We start from the raw sequence: 17,218 nt of genomic DNA, 5'->3' as shown, positions 1-17,218 counted from the left end.
AGCAAGCACCCAATATGCTAATTTTAAAGCTAAACATAAGCCAAGTGATGCCAGATCCTGTTAGTACTTATTTTAAATTATGGCTGTGCTAGTGAATTAAAGTCTCCCAAGGATCAGTTGTCCCCTTACCCTATTAGTGCCAATATCTCATTTTCTAACTGCTATAGTGAAAATGTTCCAGCTCCCTAGGTGTGCAGGGCCAGCACCTGAGTAGGATGACCCCCAAACTAAAACTGGCTGAAAATCTGATTTTCTTGTCAGGGTTGAGACACTCCAAGAGATGGTGGGGTGATGAGGTCCCCTTGTGTCCTGGGGACTTCAGGACTAAAGTGGACGGCATCCCCGAAGCAGCAGTACACCAGAAGGTGCGTTTGCAGAGTGGTGTCAAAAGGGGGCATGGCCTCTGACCGCCTCTCAGCAATCCAACTGTGTAGGGCTTACTGGAGGTAACAGGAGTGCTAGTTGTCCCCGCGGAACCTCAAGAGGCAAGGGGACTTCATCCCCCAACCAAGAGCGTGCCAGGAGGTGCATTTGCAGAGTGGTGAAGAAAGGGGGCATGGTCTGTGACCACCTCTCAGCAATCCAACTGTGTGGTGTTTACTGGGGGAAGCAGGTAGGCTAGTTGGCCCATAAGGAACCCCAGATGCATAGGGGACTTCATCCCCCAACCAAGAGCGCGCCAGGAGGTGAATTTGCAGAGTGGTGGACAAAGGGGGTGTGACCTGGTATCAGAGCTCAGCAATCCTGTTGTGTGGAACTTACTTGAGGTAATAGGCAGGGTAGATGGCCCCCAAGGACGTCCTTGGGGGACAGCTACCCATCTTGTTACCTCCAGTAAGTCCCACACAGTGGGATTGCTAAGAGGTTTTCGGAGGCCACGCCCCCTTTCTCTACCACTATGCAAACGCACCTCCAGGTGCACTACTGGTTGGAGGATGAAGTCCACTTTACCCCTGGTGGACTTGGGGGTCAAGAAGCCCTCCTGGTACCTCCTGTAAGTCCTAGACAGTGGAATCCCTGAGCGCTGGTTGGAGCCCCAGCCCCCTTCCTCATCCACTCTGCAAACGTGACTGCTAGTTAAAAAAATATAGAACTTCACAGAAAAATACACAAGTTTCAGGGACATTGCAGTTAGAAATTAGCATTTAAAAACATTAGAAATTCACTGAAACCAAACCAGAGGTTTCAGGGATGTTATAGTTAGGAATTAGCATTTTAAGAACCTTAGAAATCCACAGAAAAACCAAAGGTTAGAGGGACATTATAGTTTGTCTGACATTTCACTCATACAAAACCAGGGAAATTCAGCCATTATAGTTAGCTGAGCTAACTATAACTCGCACTCCTGCAATGCACTGCTGATGACGTCACATATTACATCATACATGACACGGTCAGTGACATGACTTATGACATCTCAAATGACATCACTGATGACATCATCCAGTGACTGTGAGTGTTTCTAAAATGTAGGTGTATTGAAGAATGAGTGGGTGTATGAGTGTCTGTATGGGTGATTCAGTGGGTGTGTGACTGACTGTATAAGTGAGTGATTAAACATGCCTCAGTGAATGTATGGGTGAGTGAATAATCTGTGTCAGTCTGTCAGTTGGTGTGTTAGTGGCTGCATGGGTTGGTGAGTAGCTGCATGAGTGTCTATATTGGTTGTTGATTGGTTGTCTGAATACCTATATGGGTGCCTGACTGTGTGGGTGGGTGAGGGGGGTATGTGCCTACATGTATGGATGTGTGAGTGGGTAATTCACTGGGTGTATGGGTTCATCAGTGCATCTGTGAGGGGCTGTATGGGTGAGTGAGTGTGCATAAGGCAGTGTCGGTGACCGTGTGAGGCATATGAGTGAGTAACTGCTTAAGCAAAAGGCAGTATATATGAGTGTTGGAGTATATAAATGGCTGTCTGTGTGAGTGAGTGATTGTGAGAGCGGCTGTATGGATAGGTGTGTGCTTATGTCAGTGATTGTATAAGAGAGTAAAGGCCAGATGTACGACCATGTCATTTTGCGAGTCGCAAATTGCGCTCAATTACGAGTCGCAATTTTTGACCCTCAAAATGACCTGTACAACAGTGTCAGAGACACTGTTAGGGATTCTCAATGGGGCTGCAAACTGCATGCCTCATCAATATTCATAAGGCACTCGCAATTTGCGACCCCATTGAGAATGGCACGCCCTCCCAGGTATGGTGGCCGGCTGGGGTCAGCAGACCTCCATGTCTGGGACTCCTTTTAAATAAAGCAGTTTTTTGTCAAATGCAACCCGTTTCCCTTAAAGGAAAATGGGCTGCATTTTTTTTAAAAAAATGAAATGCTTTCGTTTCATTGTTCAAGTGCAGGTAGTGGTCCCCTGCATTTGCAAAGGGGAATGGGTAAGTATTGGCGGAAACTTGGGATAAGTAGTTATGGGCATATTTTAGTTTGATGTTACCGATATTACTATGGTGATTGTCTAAAGTAGATAAAGCTGTTAAAGCACTGTTTTTCTGGCGTGAGGACTAAGAGATATCAATTTACATTGCCGTTCTTTGTACAGTGTAAATCGTAACCGTAAGGGCAATGTTGGTAGCCCTATGGACACGCACATATAGATATCAAATGCCGACCTCATGGGATTTGGCTCTAAGAGACGGGCATAATCAGAGGGCATGTCCATGAGCGAGCCAAAATATCCCCCAAAAAGCCAATGGGTCTCAGCCAGGCATGGGGCCGGAATCACTCTGCCCAGCGAGTCGGTCACGTCCAGCCCACACCGAATGGAAAACTTAACTGCATCCCTCCCACTGGCAATGGCTTAAGAGAGTATGGCTCAGGCCTTCTCTGTGACCATAGGCAGCATCTGTGCAATCAAGTACCGGATTTTATGAGAGTATTGGCCCAAAAGGCATATGGTGTTCACTGACCACAGTGCCAGACTGGAAGAAGAAAACATCCTCTTCCCAAAGGAATCCAGCCTCTTGGATTCCCTGTCTGGTGGAGTGGCAGGGAATGCAGCAGGATTTACTCTGGCAGTGGAGACTTGGACCGCCAAGCTCTCCGGGTTGGGGTGCTGAGTAAGGAAACTGGTGTACCCTGAGGTGGGACGATGGTGGCGGATTGTCCTATGAGGGAGAGCATACGAGCATGACTTGAAAGAGGCCCAAAGAACGACGTATGTGAGGGCTTGGTTAATTGGGAGAAACCCTTTAGAATGGGTGACTTTCGGTTGAAGTATCTCCATCAAGAAGTTCATCTTGACAGCCACAAAAGGGCAGTTGAAGGTCCAGGACCTCAGCCACCCTTTTCACCAGCTCTGCAAATCAAGCATCCTCCTCCATAGCCACGGTAAGGGGAGAGAACAAATCAGCATCTGGGGATGCCTTCAGACTGCTGGCCTCTGCCAGATCCTCATACAGGTGTTGTCCTCAGTTGCATATAATTGTTGGTATTTATAAGGGTCCAGTGGCACTTCCCAGTCTTCACCAAGACCAGTGCCATAGGAATAAGTCAATTGCTCTGATCTGGGGGATCTGCCCCCAGTCAGCACCAGGATCGTTGTCAGACAATGGCACTCTGGCTCTTTTTCAGAGTCGGGATGACAATGGGGGGCAGCACCTGGGGCATTAGTATTGGAGTGGGCAACGAGGAAGGTCAAAGTGGTACAACAGGTGCCGCTCCTGGTCCATCACAGGATCCAAAGGGTCCTACTGGTGCAGAGGGTGAACTCAGTCGTGAAAGTTCAGTAGGGCCCCTTCCGAGCACACAGGGACCAGGGGCGCTCCGGCAGGGATGGGCCACCCAAATATGAGGAGCATAGCCTCCTAGAATTCCCGTAGCTGGGGCTAACTCCAGCAAATTCTGGGAGGAGCAGAGATGGCCCGGGCAGAGACTCTACTGTGGAGCCAGTCCTAGAATTGTGACGCTACCTTGTCTCGATCAGAAAACTTCTATCGATGGGACAAAGGCAAAGACCTCTTTGGTTTCTTACTCGTCTTCCTCTTGTGGGACTTACCCGATTTCCCTGATGACTGTAACTGTAATGACGAGCACCGGGAGTGGCTCTGTGACTGATTTCAGGACATTCCTCTCAACCAAGATCGAGACTGTTGAGGAGTCGCATGGCGAGCAGATTGAGGAACCGCTCCCTCAAGGCCTTGAGGTGTATGGTGAGGCAATCGGCGCAGGTCTTTGTGTCCCAGTCATGCTCTAGGCACCAAAGACATAGAAAATGTGGGTCTGTCACCAACATTTGTCAGTGACAGATGCCACATGGCTTGAAACCAGCTTTCCTAGAGGATATACCTGACACACCCCAGGAGACAAGTCTCACATAAATTCTCAACAATAAGTTGAAAAAAGGGTCCATCAGAAAAGACTGTGGGTAGCTTTTCTCTGGATCTGGGCTAACTGGCACGGGAATAAAAAGAACTGCCAGCAATGCTCTCTGGTGGTGCCTATATATGCACTGCAACACCACACAGAGCCAAACGATGCCACCTACAGGGGTACTGCTCACAAAACAACTTGACTCCAGTCTGACACCTGGGTAAAATTCTAAGGTCAGGAATCTGTGGCTCGAAGTCTCCATCAGATCAAATGTATATTTCATTAATTCACACAATGCAGTGTTTAATAATAGTTATTATCCTAAAAAATGTTTAATAAGGTTTTAATAAATAAATAAATCAACATGTCTGTAAGTCTTTCGTTTAATATAGTTTTTATGATTGCATTTTTTGGGCTATAAAATGTTGAGAGAAAGACTCTGATTTTTTGTATCATTTATTTAAAACCAAAATGTCTCTGAGTCTTTATTTTAACATTTTTCAGCACACAAAACACAATTATAAAACAACTAGAAGAGAGCCTTGCACTCCAGCTCAAGAGAAGGTAAGTCTGCGCTCAGCCAAAATGACTCTGCATCCAAAATCACGAGTGTTTTTGTGCTTCTGTCCCCCTTTTTGCTTTTCCTCTTCCCCTTCGTCTGACCTGTTTTTCAGAGTCTGACTACAGGGCTACCCCCCGCAGTGCTGCGATCTCTTGTGAAGATCGAATTCCTCCAAATTGGGGTAAGAGGGTGATTACAATACGAACTAAGACGTAAGATTCATATGTGAGGCAGTATGGGTGTAGTGAATGGTATGGATGGTTGTGGGTGTGGTGCTAAGGCACAGTATGAGTAATCACACTACTTCCTACTTGGGATTAGTGGCAGTATGCGAGTAACATAGCCACTTCATATGATAAATGTTATACTCAAGAAAATGTAATGAGTTACAGTTACATAGCCTATAGATATGGGAAATGACAGCTCCCACATACCCCTCCTGAATGAAAAGTATGGGTGTTCAGAGCATGTCACGGATGGGCAATTTGAAATGTAAATATCGATTTCCTCTAATTTGTTTATTACAGATGGAGTAAAACACTAATTCAGCATGAGAAAAGATAAGGTATCTGTTCCCTGTTTTTCGGCATAGGAGCAGCTATCTGCCCCCTGCAAACAAAAATACAGGACAATTCCTGCGAAACTGCAACCAGGGAGGACAACACTTTTTGCCTTGAAGAAAGTCCAGGACCCGAATGGGCCACTATTTTTATGGACTGAAACATGTTGGCACTAGGGTCATAGGACATTTACCCCCTAACAACCCACATTTACTTTTTAATTTTTAATATCCCCGGCAGTTCCACTAATAAAGGGATACTTGGATCTGCAGGAGAGGTTTTAATCTTTAATCCCCTGGCCATATTCTTCGAAGGGCTCACTGAAATACGGTCAAGCCCACCCTAACCTTTAGGAGTCAGGGTGAACCCGATGATGATGCATGACACTACTAGAGTGTGTGAGGGTTACATAACATAAAGGATTTGCTTCCTTCCCCACGACTAAGTGATTGATACCCGGCAGGCTTCTTCTTTCTTTCTGTTTTCCCCCCTGTTTTGTTTAATTTATGTTGGGTACTTACAAGTGACATTGATCTGCAGGAGGAGTTTTAATCTTTAACCCCCTGGCCATATTCTTCTAAGCGCTCCCTGAAATACGGTCAAGCCCACCCTGACCTTTAGGAGTCAAGGTGAACCCAATACTGATGCATGACAGTACTAGAGTGTGTGAGGGTTACATAGCAAAACGGATCTGCTTCCTTCAACACTCCTAAGTGGTTGATACCCGGCAGGCTTCTTCTTTCTTTCTGTTTTCCCACCCGTTTTGTTTTGTTTAGTTTATGTGGGGTACATACAAGTGACATTGAGTTTATTTCGGGAGGACATATCCCCACCAGGAACCTCTCTCCGCCCTTCTGGCTCTGGAGAAGTTTCTTCTCTTTGTAGCTATAGTTTATAGATCCCTACCCTGCCTCTGTAAATAATGTTTTAATACATTTTCAGGACAGAGTATTAAGTCCACGAAGTTCTGCAATTGCCGCCGCAACTATTTTTGTTCATGTCACAGCAAGCCAATCAGAGTGTTCACTCCTGCGAGAACCTCCCTACAGCAGGAGCCAGGTGGCCCACAGAAAAAAAATTCCCCTAGGCTGATCAGAACACTCTATTTTTTAAGTTGTGTTTGGGAAGCTCTCACTAGAGTCCCGCGAACCCAACCGTCCAGATATAAGATTATTTCAACCTTAATATATCAACATCTATTAAAGGGATTTGCACCAAATCACAAACAGAAGGCTTTCTGGACCAAGATCTAGCTTCCTTCCAAAGTTGGTATAATTCCATGAAGCTGTTTTTGTGGTATCGCATTATAAATGGAGACATTTTGTTTTTAGGACGCCCCTTTTTTTTCAACCCTATGCTTCATGGATCACCCCGAAATTTTTGTCAAATGGCACTAAAGTTATTCGCAAACCAAATAAATGCTTTTCATATGGAAACGCAGACCTAACTATAAGTACCCAACTTTAACACATTTTTGGAAGATGATGATTCCTGCTACAGGTCAAACTTGAGTAAAATAATTTTATTTATGGAGCTGCTTAATTCCTCTGGATGTTTCCTCTTGGCATGCTTTTTTATGCTCCTTCTCTGCATGTTGGAACACATGCAGATTCCCTCCCACTTGTCCTCTCCAATCATAGCAACATTCTGAGAAAACAAGCAGCTCTGTATAGGAAATAGTTTTGCTCAAATGTGCCTTGAAGCCGGATTCATCTTCCATTTTCAGACAGAGCAAGGTCTCTGCACCATAATCCAGGAGAACAAACTGAAATTGTCTCTCTCCGGTGATTTACTGGCATTTAACACTTTGAAAGTTTTTCTGTGATTTTGGGCAAGCTGGTTAGGGCCAGATGTACAAAGATCTGTTTCGGGGAAAATCTCGACATAATTTGTCACCTGTAAAAAAAATTAGGAACCAACCTATGTGTTTTGTTAAATTCTAAATCGAAGTGGGTTGTATTCTGGCCTACCTCAAGAATACTAATGAGGTACGTTGCAATTTGCGATTCACTCTGATTGGAGTGGCCGCATAGGGTCAGCAGAGCACTATGTCTGTGATTGCTTTCCAATAAAGTATATGTTTTTTTAATGCAAACCATTTTCCTTAATAGAAACAGGTCAGTCAATAACTTTTCAATGTTTTGCAACCAGAATATGGTTGCAAAAATTGATAAATTGCATATAAAATTGGTGTTTGGACAGGACACCTACAACACTCCCCATGAAAATCACAATTTGGAAGACGTCTCTGTTTAGGATTAAGTAAAGTTTACTGACTAGTAATAAAGGAGTAATGCATTTGAAAAGGCATTTTTGTGGTCACAAACTCTGAATGTAATCATAAAAATACTTCGTTCTCACCAGGCACCAAGGAAATAGTGTTGTCCCCTCCCTTTAGTTTCCTTCCATCTCCCTCCTCCCACTTCCATCTCCTGCTCACAGCCGCTCCCCTTCCATTACATCTCACCTCAAATATAGCACCTAAGTGGAGGACTCAGGTGAGGGTGAGAGAGGACCGGGCATGTGAACCCAAAAGCCCCCAGCCCCTAAATGCACTCCACCACTAACATCACCAGCATTAGCAAGGAGGAGGCGACAGACAAGGTCAATGGCAGACTTTTCCTAACTCTCCCCAACCAGCAGCACTGCCTCTTAGCCCCCTCATCTCCACCCCCACCGACATCCAGTTAGACAGCAAGGTAAGAGGTTTATCTTCCTCGTGTGATTATCTTGCTCATGCAGACAGAACGGGCACTATAGTGTCGAGCTCCACACCAGGTTTCGCTCATTCACATGGAAAAAGGCGAGGAGAGCGGAGGGTACAAGGATCAGGAAGGGCTCCAAAGATGTTTTTTGCCTGAGGTGCTATTTTAGAAAAGTCCGACTCTGCATACACAATTGCAAAACAATAGTTATAATAAAATTGAAAATATCACAGTGAGCATGAACATAAAGTGTTTAGGCACATAGGAATATGTAGAAGAGACAGGTTTAGTTCCTGAGCACAGAAGGTGAGTTCTGTGGAGTAAATTTGGCTTGAACCCCCAACAACGTTTGTTTCTAAAAGCAACACAGTCATACTTTGATCAATGTCCCCTGAGGCGCCTGGTGACAATGGGGTCCAGGGGGGGGCGGCCGACCGAAGGGAGGCCTGCCCCGCCCGGGGGAATTTGGGGCCGGGGAAAGGGGGGGGGGGGTAGAGATGGCGCCGCACGGGGAAGAGCTGGGTTGTTTCAGTAGCTTTTGGGCTGGGGGGCGGGGCTTGGTTTCGGCTTCCGTTGGGCTGTGGTAACTGCCCGGCCTCGCGGCAGAGACACCATTTTAGGTGAGGTGTCTCGGCCGCCGGGCGGGGGGGTGGTGGTTGGATAAAAATTTTGGATAAACATTTTGGCGCTCTGGACAATATTTCGTCAGCATGGCCTTTCGGACTGTGGCGAAATTTTCGAACTATCCGTGTCACCGGAATGGCTGGACGCTTCACGGACATCGCCCGGAGGAGCTCGGGTGAGCAGCCTGCGGCTCCACACGACCGAGCGGATGGGCCTGTTCTGCCTGGTGCGGGCGGTCAGGCTCCCACGTGGGACTAGGGAGGCCTGCTACCCCTACCCGAAGGGTCCTTACGGCCGCCGGGGTTTCATTGGGCCAGGGACGGAACAACTACATAACGGAGACAGGCTGCATGCAGGTTGGGAGAGCGGCCGAGACTGTGCCTTGTGAGTTTTGCAGCAGTGTACTGTATTTTCACATTGTTTTGTGCCTCTATCTGTCAGCGGGGGCGGGGAGTAGCAGCCTGAATGCTGAGCTACGAGGGGACAGGTGGGTGGCATTTGGATGGTGCATGGTGTACGGGATAGCTGCCCACAGGGCACATGTTTGTTCCTTTAGGATACGGTTGCCGCCTGATCGTCACGTTGCGCGCTGGAAGTTTTGCCTGAGTTTTTCGGTTTGCTTATTTCAGTTACGCGAGTAATCTGATTTTAGTGCTTGTATTTGCGCACTCTTTCTCTTCTCTATTCGTGGCATGACCGTCGGACGATTTTCCATATGCAGATTCAAATTGTTGCTAACGTGTGCGCATACCGTATTAAAGTAACCTATGCAACCAGAAGTTTTGAGTGGAATGGTGAACCGCGTTTCTCATAGCTACCGGGAATGACGCTACCACGTGGTTAGTACAATGGTGGCCATGGCCTATTCGAAGTCTTCACGTGCACTCTATGAGCGGCAGGTATTTACCAAACGGCATGGCACAGAGCTGTACTCTTTGCGCTCGACGACTTTCAGTATATCACATGTGTGCTTGCAAGCAAATACCCTTCCAAGGCAACAAGCAAGTAATCACTCTCCTCGGAATTGTGAATCCGGCTGATGGTACAATTGAGGCCTCAACATATCCGGCAAATAGTGCTACATGGGAACATGTTAGGTCAGCATCACTTATTGTCCATAGCATCTCTGATCGGTACTTTCCGCGCCAGTTGACGGTGTCGTTTTACGTCCAGGAAACTGAGATCTTCCCTGGTGAGGCTCTGCATGGTAGACCCTCTCGTCACAACATGTTGTCGTTCGGTACTATTTACTCTATACTTTAATGTGTGTGTGTGTCACCAACAAGACGCATGTAAGCTAACAGGTCAATGTATTGTCACTAAAGAGTCTTCAGTCACGCGTTGAACATTGCTAGCATGGGCGGTGTTGTACATCTAGCTTAGTGTTTTTCACCATATTACATGTGCTGATTCATCCACGGTTGGTAAACGACCATTGGGCACTAACCGTCTCCAGATTCAGCAGCAGGATAGGTCAGTGCGAGAACTCAGTGGCGGGGTGATCGGAGAGTCGAGGGGGCATCACAGAGCGACGGATGGCACCACCAGGTCTTCGGGTTTTTTGGGGTTGTGAGCGAGTACAGCTTTGTCTGGGGGCCATCAGGTCACTGGTTGCGTGCTCGTTAGGGCCGACTAAGAATGCCTGATCTGTTCTGTCTCCTCTATTAATCCCACCAGCCAGGTGCGGGAGACCACATTGTCGTTGCTTCTGCCTATTTCTCGTGCACATGTGACGGACCGGGACCGGTGTTAAGCCCTTTACAGATGTGGTACCCCTTTCTAAACCTCTATCTCGTCACATCATACTAAAGGACTTTCTATTTAGATGCAGTGAACTTATTTGGTCCTATAAAACAGGACAGATAGCGAAGTCTTAAACATTAAAAGGTTTAATTGTAAACATTTTGGCGTACAGAAATTAGAAGTATGGCCAAAATCGGGTAAGCAATAAATCCGAGTGCAATGCTCAACGCGTAGAATCGCTCAGACAACTCTGTAAGGTTCAGGCCAACAAATGAAGAGACTAGAATGGGAGAGTGTCCTGACATGACTTCACCTCCAAGTGCCAGTAAGGAAAGGCATCTCACCGATCTAAAAAGAGCACACTTTTATAGGGTTTCTGAATAAAGGATTTCATACATTAAATACAGCTGTACATGGTTCTCACAAAACACACCGGTCAGAATTAAGTGCTGTGCAGCAGTTTCAAAGAAATGCTTTTAGAAAGTCTCTCATAATTCGTCAATATGGGACTTCTTGCAAACACTACAGGTACTAGCACAAATATTGGTACATTATGTTTGATTCTGCTAAGACACCTGGGGGACAACCTTGCACATGAGCTATTGTGCTGGTAAAACGTTTATACTTGTCTTGCCTGTGGGGGTACACTCTAATATTGTTGTAGTGGGGTATAAAAATGCGGTTTATCATCATGATACAGGACACCCAGCACAGGGCATCCATTGATTAGCAGAGTTCATTCTTACTGGAATGGATAGGAGTATGTATTCATTTGTGAGCGAACAGTGGAACTGGGTATGCAGCCTGTAATTGCAGTGCTATGTGGAGCCATGTTCACACAAGAGTACGTCCGAACATGGGATTCGGTTTTGGTTTTGGTTGGTGTACATAAATTAGTATCCGGGGACAGTGGATGGGTGCTCACTAGAATTGGGTCCTGGGTGGTAATTCAGCTGGCAAACATTGGGTGTGGAAGAGTTGGCATGCGCACACATATAGGAAAATATTTGAACAAACTGGGTGTTGTCTGGGAGAAAGATAGGGAGGGGGCACAATGGGAGGGGAACAATCTACAGAGTCACACCACCTCATCGGTGAATCACATAGTTTATGTAAATCAAGGATTAAGGAACGGCTTCCCACATTTCAAAGGGATTTCAGGATGGCCGGTTCAGACACTCTGTACGCCTTGATCATCCCTAGCATCAGATACATGAAGATTACGGAGCACAACCGTGGTACGGTATAATAACTGACCCTGTGGTCCGTTAGGTTTTCAGAGACTCAGATTAATGCAATATATGCACCACATAAAAAATGTTTTCAATTGGCAAAGAAATCCTTTAAAGTCTGGATTTTGTTAACTCGAGGTGTATACTTTTTGGGGTGTCGGCCTAGGTGCAGATTGGGGAGCTCGAGCGGACGGTACGGGCGTTATCGGCGGGAACGGGGACGGCGGTGGGGTTAGGCCGCGGGCTTTTCGAGTCGTGTGTAGGTGAGAGGTACGTTCTCTGCAGTGGGTTTTTTCCTGGCGGACAGGCTTTGGGGGGTGACGCACTGTGTGGAGGACTTCTTCCGGGGCGCCAGAGAGGAGGCACGGTCCCATGTCGGTGTGGTCATTTTCCGATTAAGCTCGACTCCGTGGCCAGGGAGCACACCCGCCGGAGGACAGGGGGGTCGCAGCGCGCAGGGGGGTCTGACGCGGAACGGTGATGCTGCCAGGTCGGGGGCTGCGGGTATGGTAGGTGACGGGGGGGAGTTGGGGGCACTGCGCAGGGGGTTTCTTCCTGGCGGACGGGCTCCGGTGTGGGACACGCATACGGAGGGCTTCTCTCTGGTGGGACGGCCGGCTTCAGCGGACTGCCGGCAGGCGCTGGGCCGCTTCTCAGGCCTTCCGTTGACAGGGGGGGGGCCCTGGGCGCCAGAGAGGGGGCACGGCCCCGGTTCAGTGCGGCATACCTCGTAGGGAGCTCGATCCGCGGTCAGGAAGCACGCCCCCGGGGGGGGGGTGACGTTGACGGAGGGCATGGCCCTATAAAGTTAGTGACGGAGGGCATGGCCCTATGCATGGATGAATGGAGGTATGGCCCGATGCATTGGCGACGGAGGGCATGGCCCTATTGCATTGGTGACGGAGGGCATGGCCCTATAAGTCGGTGACGGAGGGCATGACCTATATGTGAGTGATGGAGGGCATGGCCCTATACGTTGGTGGCAGGGGCATGGCCCTATACCTTGGGGATGGAGGGCATGGCCCTATACCTTGGTGACGGAGGGCATGGCCCTATACATTGGTGACGGAGGGCATGGCCCTATACATTGGTGACGGAGGGCATGGCCCTAGACATGGGTGACGGAGGGCATGGCCCTAGACATTGGTGACGGAGGGCATGGCCCTATACGTGGTGATGGAGGGCATGGCCCTATACGTGGTGATGGAGGGCATGGCCCTATGCATTGGGACGGAGGGCATGGCCCTGGGGTTAGGGGGGAGGACCTGCTGGCGGTTTGAACGTATGGACCGGACGGTACAGGGTTTGAAGGGGGTACGCGGCAGCCATATAGTTAGGGGGTGGTCCTGCCGAATGGGGCAGGTTGCACGTTCCGGGTTAAGGGAGGGGGGAGTCCTAGGGGGGGGTCGAGGTCCGTTAGCACGTCCCTCGAGTGGCGGTTCTTCCTAATATATGGGGTAAGAGTAGGAGAACTGTTTGGATGATCGGGGGGTAGGTCAAGCACGATAAAGTATTTAGCCAGGTGGAGAGGCAAATTGACGTTATGCTAATTGTTACTGTTTGTGGATTGTGGGAATCAGTTAGGGGAGGGGGTGGGGGTGAGGCAGGAAATTACATATTTATGAGGTTTAGATTGTGCGGCGCAGGCCAAGGATGTTATTGTGTAGGATGCACCTGCTTCCAATAAAGCGGCCTTTATCACACTTACTTTGAGTCTCGGGTCGGTGCTTTCTTCTCCCCCCCCCCTCTTTCCCCAATGGGCCCCAATGGGGTCCTGGGGGGGGCGGCCGACCGAAGGGAGGCCTGCCCCGCCCGGGGGAATTTGGGGCCGGGGAAAGGGGGGGGGTAGAGATGGCGCCGCACGGGGAAGAGCTGGGTTGTTTCAGTAGCTTTTGGGCTGGGGGGCGGGGCTTGGTTTCGGCTTCCGTTGGGCTGTGGTAACTGCCCGGCCTCGCGGCAGAGACACCATTTTAGGTGAGGTGTCTCGGCCGCCGGGCGGGGGGGTGGTGGTTGGATAAAAAATTTTTCCCTCCCTCCCTCCCTGGGCCATGATTTGGGGGGGTGCCCACGGGCAGGCATCGCTCTTTACGGGGAGTTTGGGAGCTATGGAGATTTTGGGCTGGGTTTTTGTTGGAGGCTGGTGCAACTAGGGGTTTTGATAGGGGTGATGAGTGTTTTAGACGTTACATCTTGGTGTCATTAGGCTCAATCCCTTTTGGTATGAATAGAATCGGAAGAGTGCGGGCTTTGTGGAAATTTGCTCTTTAATTGTATGGTTAAAGCGTAGACAGCCGACACGTGTGTCGCCCGGTGGCAAATTGCGCCAGGGCTTTTTCGAGGCTGTTTACAATGTTTTGTATTCGGGCACAAAGGGGGTTTTTGGAGGGGGTGGGGGGTTTCGCATGTCACTGGAGCAGGTGTGGGGTGCATTCTGTATGTAGGGGCGGTTCTTCCTAATATATGGGGTAAGAGTAGGAGAACTGTTTGGATGATCGGGGGGTAGGTCAAGCACGATAAAGTATTTAGCCAGGTGGAGAGGCAAATTGACGTTATGCTAATTGTTACTGTTTGTGGATTGTGGGAATCAGTTAGGGGAGGGGGTGGGGGTGAGGCAGGAAATTACATATTTATGAGGTTTAGATTGTGCGGCGCAGGCCAAGGATGTTATTGTGTAGGATGCACCTGCTTCCAATAAAGCGGCCTTTATCACACTTACTTTGAGTCTCGGGTCGGTGCTTTCTTCCCCCCCCCCCTCTTTCCCCAATGGGCCCCAATGTGACTAACAAAAATGTAATACTTTTTCGGAGGGGATTCCATAAAATTAGTATAGATAGGGCATAGTGTGTGATCTAGAGGTGGGCGGCCACTGAAGGCTTGAGCTGTGCATGAGTCAGTAACCTGTGTCTGGCTCCGCTCAAGGAGGTCTTCTTAGACCCTCGCACCCAAACTGAGCCAGGTTTTCATGTTTTTACTGCCTGCCATCCATACTCTAACCTTGTGCACCAAGAATTAAAGGCAAAGCATTAATATTTGATGAAAAACAGGAGAGAAAGGAGATAGCTGCATACTGCCCAATGTGAAACCACAAAGCCTAGGATCCATGCCAGCTTCCTGACATGACCAAAACTGTGTGAAATCTCTCTTTTGTGTTTGAATCATTAGACTATAGCATTGCTCCATGTATAATAAGAATCTAGCCCACATATAAGTCACTCTTGACAACTGACTTGACTCTTCATTCATTAAGACATTTTCATCAGGGCGGTGAGGTCCATATGAGGCTTCTAACTTCAAAATAAGGTCATGCTCACTTGCATTGAGATACATTTCAATGCAATTATGTAATTTGATGTACTGAAGTGAAAGTCTTATGCATGTTTGAAGCAATACACTTTTTCAGACTTTGAAGAGGCTTTAGAATTTTTTTAATGATGTTTGTTGCAAGATTTAAATACCACACATTTTCTTGGCGTGGCTCTTGCTTGGGCACTCAGAGGCATGCCAGATCTTTGGCTCGGCTCTGGCTTGGCTCCCCTGTTAATTTGCTGGCTCGCTCACCTGTCTTGTAATCCCCCAATATGGCCTCCTCTGAAGGTAGCCTCTAAATAGTGGGGTAGGATATGATGTCAATAAAGGGCATCGCCACTGGGATGGTGAAATATTCTGGGAGGGGAGTGGGCAATGGGTAGGGATTGGTCTAGGAAGGGCTTGAACATAGATGCAGAATTAGAGATACCTTTTGCATGCAGTTCAGTGAGTTACTGCACCAGCCTGCAAGGGGATGTCTGGGGGCTCCATAGTACCAGCCAGCAGCCATCAGGGGCGGTACCGCAGGAAGGGCTCCGGTGGTGCAACAGGCATATGTATCCGCTTTGTGCAACCCCGGGCACTAATTTTACCCAAGGGCTACAGACACTTGTACAGCCCCTTTTGTAATACTGAGCCAGCACTATCTCAAGAGGTCATACCCTCATTTACGTGCAGGCATGGCACTATGCAAAAGAGGGATTTGCTTTGCCTCTGCACCCATGCTGTATTATAGATGCAAGCGCAAAGGCAAAGAAGCTGTCAGGTGGCGTCTGTTATTGTGCCCCCTGAGGGCAGCCCTCTCAAGGGATGAAACAGGATCCTATGGACCCCCCCAGACATCCCCTTGCAGACAGGTGCAACCACTCACTGCACCCACCTGCAAAGGGACTTCTAATCCAAGCAGGCGAGTGCCACCGGTACAGTGAAACATGAGCGGCTTTAAAGCAGCTGCTCTGCATTTCACTTGAATGTGCTGCCCCATGGAAGCGCGAGGTCGCTGCTGTCCTGAGGGCAGCACATTCAACATAACAGGGTGCAGCTTTCCTGTTTGCGAAGGGCACCCTTATCATAATATGACAACAGAGATGCACTGACAATGCACCACTTTTTATGGCACACTTTCAGTGTGCCTCCTGACAGCTTCTTTGTGCCCGCATGCACAATACGGCCATGCCCCCATAGAAATGAGGGAACGCCCGTTTGAGACAGCGCTGGTGCTACAAGTGCACCAAGGGGCTGCTACAAGAGACTGCAGAAGTGTCAGCGGACCCTACTGTAATACCAAAGTGACTTGGGGCGAACAAAGCGGACCCCCATGCCGGTTGCGCCCCTGGGGCACTTTCGGCCATGAGGCCCCTGAACCCTCTCTCTTTTGGTGCACAGGCCTGAGGCCTGTAAGAACATGTGGAGATTTCCTGACACTGTGATGCCCTTGAAAAGCCAGTGGGGATATGAAAGAGTCGGCCACATGTCAGGCGAATCCCTACCCATACTGGCTTTTTCGGGGAGGTGCTCTGGGTTTTCATGATAGCTGCGATTTCCCTGCAATCCAGCCTCCAGTAACCTACATTCTACGCTTTCCGCGTGCCCCCTTCCACCGCCTCATTCAATCTAATGAGACCTCCATCAGACGAGGCTTAGAGGGGCTTTAAGCAGCTTAGCAGGTACAAGGCGAATCTTAGGACCCCTCGCCGCCTGCTGCCTCTGGTAGCAACCCTGCCTCTCGCTACATCCACTTTTGTGTCTAACCGTTGATCAATCCTTACCTTCCACCTCACACAAGCACAAACAAACCTCACACAATGCACCCCAAGCCACGTGCGCGCACACACGATACGCACCCAGTGCCCACCCAGCTCACAGCTAACAAAGATGGAAAGGACTACACCAAGAACATATCCCCAATACGACAAATATATGAAGAACTTACACACTCAACTACACACACACCATACGTGCACCGTACACACATGCGCGAGCCATAGACAACCACTCTCACGCACGCACACAAACACCTCCACAATACACCTCCGACCATGCACACACACGGCACAGACACAAGATACGCACTAAACTCACAGGCGCACACGACATAAAACACCACACACGCCACATGCCGCTCATACGCCACAAGCATAAAAAAGATATACATACACCCACATCC

At 48.6% G+C, this 17,218-nt stretch overlaps 1 protein-coding gene across 1 annotated transcript in view; it reads right to left on the bottom strand.

The window, feature by feature from the left end:
• Positions 1–17,218, bottom strand: part of DMTN (dematin actin binding protein) — a 434,932-nt gene that overhangs the window by 186,760 nt on the left and 230,954 nt on the right. The gene's annotated exons all lie outside the window — the stretch shown is intronic.

This window comes from Lissotriton vulgaris, chromosome 11, assembly GCF_964263255.1.
Source record: "Lissotriton vulgaris chromosome 11, aLisVul1.2, whole genome shotgun sequence".
In the NCBI taxonomy this organism is placed as follows: domain Eukaryota; kingdom Metazoa; phylum Chordata; class Amphibia; order Caudata; family Salamandridae; genus Lissotriton; species Lissotriton vulgaris.
This window is presented reverse-complemented; position numbering and strand designations above follow the sequence as displayed.